The 6101-nt window shown below is 38.6% G+C and overlaps 1 long non-coding RNA gene across 1 annotated transcript; it reads left to right on the forward strand.

Annotated features, from left to right (window-relative positions):
• The first annotated feature begins 351 nt into the window (after window positions 1-351).
• Window positions 352-2220, forward strand: LOC106903266 (uncharacterized). Its single transcript, XR_001414632.2, has 2 exons — window positions 352-819; window positions 1667-2220. It is a non-coding gene; the product is annotated as an uncharacterized LOC106903266 (long non-coding RNA).
• The last annotated feature ends 3881 nt before the right edge of the window (window positions 2221-6101 follow it).

The raw sequence follows: 6101 nt of genomic DNA on the forward strand, positions 1-6101 counted from the left end.
CTCACTGCCAATACTCCAACAACATGTATGCTAAGCTAATTGCTTTCCCCATAAACTTTTTTTTTTTTTTTCATCCACAAAAAAGCTTATGGGGTTTTCACACCTCATAAGTTTTTTAATATTTAGCCACATCACTAACAAAAACCCGAGAGTATTTCATTTGGATTTTTGTGATAGATCAACACGAAATTGATTAATCCCTGAAGTGAATGTATTTCTATTTTGACCAAGAACTGACTGAGTGGAAGTATTTGCTTTGATTTAACTGAATTTAAGCTGGAGAATTGATTTCAAAACCAGGAGCAGGTGGTTGATTAAAAACTAGGTGCAGCTGTGAGGAAAAGCAAGAAACTGAACTTGGACTGGGAACATGGGAGAAATGGCCGGCAGGGAGCAGAATATATAAAATATCAAAACAAAGCAAAAGCCAAAGACCTTGACAGCTCAGGAAAAATAGCAACATTTAAAGGCAATAATGCATTGAAGCAAAAACGATAAACAGATCAAAGAAAGACAAGATGGTGCTTTAGAAAGCTTTTTCAACAAACTTTAAACGGTCTGTTGTGTCTGCACCCCGCAGCAGAAGCTGAACAATGCTGTTTCCTATTCTGCTGCAAACTCTCTGTAACTGGGAGGCAATTTTTCTATAGAGGAACAAAAAAGGCACTCAGCCTAACAAGTTGAACTCTTGGGTCAGGATTCCTAGCTCCACCTGCTAAACTGCTGCCATGTGACTCGTGGTTTTGTATTTAAGGAGAATTTCTGACTCAAACCTCAAAGTGACGGACGGTGAGAGTCTTGAGCAACATTCTGCGGAGGGTGAGTGCATTACCTATTTTAGAAATAAGGTTTTGAGTAAACTAGGAAGGCTTTAAATAAAGCTATTTTGATATAGAAATAAAGCATCATCAGCTCACCATCAGTGTCCATGTATGTTGAGTAAAAATAGATATGGAGGACCATGCAGGTTTGAAAAGGAACATCCATCCAGAAAAAAGTAAATGTAACCAATCAAAAAACAGCTTTAAGACCATTTTTACTGTAACAAAGGTGGATAGGAGACCATAACACAAACATGTAAAACATATTTTATCAACTAAATCCTACAATATCAACTAAATGTTAGTTTTTAAATATGCAACCACCTTATTTTTAAATGTGTGCAGAAGGCATTCAAAGAATTACATTTCAAAATGTGGTGCAGTGAGAACCCTCACGCTATCTGCATGCTGCACTTGGAGACGTATTGCAGTTTTTTTTGCAGATGAAGACTTCCACTAAGCTTGCAGTGATTCTATATATGTTCATATAAGCACCACCAGCAGTACGGGGAATTGGTTTGCAAAGTTGCATCACAACAAAAAGGACTTTCTCTGAGGCGTTTGTCTGTTTTTTACAAGCATGGGTGGCATTTTTCCAAGAACTCTGGTTTTCTAAAGAAACATGCATCCCAAGTTAAACAAAGATTCTCAGCCAACCTTAGGCACTCACAAAAACAGCCTGATTCATGGAAAAATAGTTCTGTAGTAGAAACACGCCCACAGTGACACTTTAAAATCACCTTAGATTACTTTTAAAGCTTTAGCTTCACTCCACTGACACATTAGATCTGTGTCCTATTTAGGTGTCGCTATCCATATATCTTCTGTTTTGTCTTTGCCTGCAGGAGCCTCTGCAAGTGAAAACCAGGAAGAAAGAGGAGCTGAATGAAACCTTGCACATTTTACAGAGCATGTGCTTAATTTTTAAACACTACCTGCACCAGAAGCAGGCCTGTCTTCTCGCTGTGAACGACTTCATTAGCTTTAGATGTGTAATTTCAATGTGAGGCAGTCTTTTTCTACACCGTCCATCAACGGACAAGCCGTGAATTAGTTACCGAGTCCTAAGGTGGAGAAGTCATTACTCGTATAGAGGTTGAAGGAGCACCTGTGAGAGTTTGTTGGCAAAGCAAAGAAACATTCAGGATGTACATCTTGTCAACATCATCTCTCTCTCCCACACACAGTAAACACGCATTTTTAGTTATATTTGTTTCTTGCAGAGCCAAACACCTGCACTACAGAGGTCACCATCGGACACAAAAGAACCCCAAACTTCACCTGCTTCGACAGCATGATGAGGCATTTTTAATGCATGTGGGAGCCACTTGCAGCATTGTGAAGTCTTTGTTCTGCTCTGACCTTGCCATCTTAAATAAAGTTTTCTTGCTGACACTAATTTTTAGCTGTTAGATATGATGGTTGATTAGCTCAGGTGGATTTAGTCCCACAGCAAACAGAGATCCTGCAGAGGAGAATGAATACCCTGCAGTATGTGTTGGAACATCAAGGTTTTTAACAGCTTTTGATGCCAGAAACAGCAGGGATTTTTTTTTTTTACTCAGTTATGCAAATACAGATGTTCCATTTACTCTAAGGTTAAAAACATTTCAAAATTATGTTTCTTACATGGCCTGCCTTCTTTCATCAAACTGAAAGATTAAGTTGAGTTTTACAGCTATGTTTAATGGAACGTATTTAAAATGGGTCAAGTTCATTTGTCACCAAAACACCTTCCTGTGCAGGTGAGTTCCGGTCAGGTCACATTTCTCCAGCTTTTTACAGTCATGTTAACCTTAGGGTAAATTTAAGTCAAGTTGTCAATTAAAATATCTATAATGAAAAAAACTCAAATATGAATAAATGTTTTTTTTGTTGTTTTTACTAAATGTTACCAAAGTATTTATTCAGGATCTTTGGCCGTTTTCAAATTTATTTTATATGTTGGTTTTGTCAAATGATCCAAACCTTCAGTTAGTTATAATCTTCAAAAATGAATCAGTTTTGTTTCTCGGTATGTATTTGTGATTCACAATGTTACCTCTGTACTGTGGTGTCTGACTCTTCTGAATCATCCCTGACCTGGCCTAGGAAATTAAGAACAACTCATTAAGGCTGGCCAGTTAAGGGATGTGGTGGTTCCCTTCTTGTGTTGAAAAGTATATATTTTCTTAGAGAATGGAATCTTAAAGTTAGTTGAAATGGTTGCAAAGACTAAATGGACACAACATCAGAATTCTTCCAAACTACTGAAACCTAAACCATGGACAAGGTGCTGTCCATGGTGCTGGTCTCTGTTAAATAATTGAATTAAAATATTCAAAGGTGCTGCTGTTTTAATAGCAAAAAAAAAAAAAATGTCAACACGTCTCAAGAATGTGCTGACATTTTCTGATGACAACTCGATTTAATATTTAACATTTCATGTCATGTAGTCTTTTAATATAGTTTGACCAAGTGATTGGAGTCTTGGTTAGATTGTATTGTTCAATAAAGCTATATAGTGGTAAACATTTCTTACTAACCATCAACACCTATGAATATTGCCAGTATGTGTGTAACAACCCTCCTCTGAGCTCCACATCTCCTCTCCCTGGCACAAGACAGAGATGTACATCCCAACTTCTATCAATCGCCATCATCTCACCTTTCCAGAGCTTTGCTTCTTTTCGTCTCTCTCCTGACTCCCAGACCTTTCTTTGACCTCCCTTCAAACATTGAACCGCTCACTGCTCTGCTCTCCAGACTCAATCCAAAGACTGATGTTGGAGAAGCAGATCTCCTGCCTTTAGGCTTCTCCGGCCTCGGACGGTTCACCAACGCTGCTCCAGTAACCTCTGAAGTTCCACATGAAGACCCTTTAACTCATTTCTCTGGGGTTCTGGCTTTAGAGGCCAGATGGATAAATTTAACAATTAGTTCAACCAGGCATTTTTGTCCCTCCCATGTTCTGGGTGCTGCATGTTGTTACCACACCACCAGTACTCCCTCTAAAGACGAACAGACGATCTGGTCGACACTCCAACGCCATCAGTGACTGCACAAGCAGTCAGATGATGATTGTCGAGCTCAAGTAGAAAAAACGGACACCTGTAGACCTTATTGTCGCCAACTAGTCTTTAGTTGAGCCCACAGAATTGAAGCAGATTTACTTGCATCTCAGTTTCTAAGCCTCCACCTCCAATGCTGTATTGGAAACAGTTCTGTTTGCATGGAAAACACCAAAGTATGTTACATCATGCTGCAACATACTTTGGTGGTGTTGTATTTATCAAAGAATGAGTCAGATCAATACCTTAAACTCAGTCACTCCACTCCAGTCTCTATCTGATCTCTTTCTCTCCACATTTGTCGCAGTCCAGATTATTTCAGCGTTTCTTTGCAGACAGCCCTATTAGAGTCATGGATGTGTAATAATGATTGATGTTTGATTAAACCCCCCCGCCCACAAGTATTGCAGGTATTTTAGTTTAACAGTTGCCTCAAGTAATTGCTTCTGACTTAAACTGCAGCAGTAATGGAAAGTGTCTAAAGAGGCCAAGAGTGATGGTGAGGAGATGATTCCCGAGAAGAGAAACAGGGAGATGACTGATGTTTTCCCAGAGAGAAACAGGCCTCAGTGAGCAGCTGACGGATAGAACAGGTACAATATTAAAAAAATTAATTCAAAATCTGGAGGAATTTCACATTATTACGAAAGCAGTTAGATTATTGTTATCCCTCTATGGTACCAGATCACCCCCAGGCAACAAACCATTTCTGGACTGTCACAATGCATTCAGCTGAATGATGTAGCTCTTTAAAAGGAAAGGAAACCATGAGAAACCAAAAATATTGCTTGAATTTGTCACATGACTTTCAGAAAACTAAACCCATATATTATATTTTTTTCCTTTCTTTCGTGGCAGACTGTTGGAAGCGAAGTACCCATAGAGCTAGTTGAAGAACTTCCTATAAATGCTAAAAGGTCTGTACTTGTATAGCACTTCATCTAGTCCAGAGGACTCCAAACTGCTTTATACAACATAATAGTAAGCTACATTGTAGCTATAGCTGCATTGTCTGAATGCGAGGCTACCAGAATCAGCACCACTAAGCCCTTTGACCACCACCAGCATGCAATGCGGGTAAAGTATCTTGGACAAAGACATCGGCTGAGATGGAAAAAGCCGGTCACAGAATGAACTAACTCCTCACCCACTGTCGCCCCTCTGTCATCCATCACTGGTCCATCCCCTAGGCTTAGATTTATTTTATACTTGATGATGGCTAAAATTTACAAAAATCTCTTGACGTTTGGTAGTAAAATATATGAAGTCAGTAGAACTAACAAACACTGTAAAACAAAAACAAAACAAAAAAAACATAAAATGATAAAATAAATATTGTGTAACATCTGAAATGTCTGTGCCCAATAAAATAAAACATATTTTTAAATCTCACAAGATATTTATCCACATTTTTGGTGCTGTTTCACTGACCACACTTTCAAATCTGTAAACTCAAAAGATCATAAATAGAACAATAGGAAGTAGGCAAAGGGATATTAAATAATAACATGTTGTCCTGATTCATATTCAAAGATGGAATTACTTCAGAAGGACGTGAATGAATAATCCAAGAGGTCACAAAAGAACCAAGAACATCAAAAGCCACAAACACCATGCTTGGCTCAGTTAAGAAGAGTGTTGATGATTCAAGAATGAGAAAGAGGGAAAGCTCCAAGACAAAATCCATTGCTCAACAAAAAGAAAACAAAGGTTTGTGTTATTGTGTGTGTGTGGGGGTGTGTGTGTGTGTGCGTGTGTGTGTGTGTGTGTGTATGATTCAACCCAAAGTTGCAGAGCAGATGTAGGCAGTGAATGAAGCTGAATAACTTTATGAAAAAATGATCTACCAAAACATACAATAAACAATGGAGAACCAAGGAGCAAGAGCAGGAACAAACAGGAACAGGATGAAAAGAAATGGAAAATAATGGCAGAACCCAGAATGTATGGGGCTTTCAAACAGAGGAGTTTGATTACCAATAAGGAACAGGTGACTTATTGGTTGCAAGTGGGAGAAGGGACCTGACAAGCAAACTGAGGGAGAGATGGAAGAGAGCAAGGAGGAGTAACACCAAGAGGAGAGCAAGGAAAACAAAACTGTAACCAAATAGAAAATAAATTAATTTATTCTAACTAAAATGCACAGGTGCTTGCACAGATCAACAAATGAACAAAACTGCAACTCAGAAAAACACAAGACAACCCAGGATTCTGACGGTTTGACATAAAT

Source organism: Poecilia mexicana, unplaced genomic scaffold (assembly GCF_051168715.1).
Source record: "Poecilia mexicana isolate PSO_F unplaced genomic scaffold, ASM5116871v1 scaffold_13, whole genome shotgun sequence".
Classification (NCBI taxonomy): domain Eukaryota; kingdom Metazoa; phylum Chordata; class Actinopteri; order Cyprinodontiformes; family Poeciliidae; genus Poecilia; species Poecilia mexicana.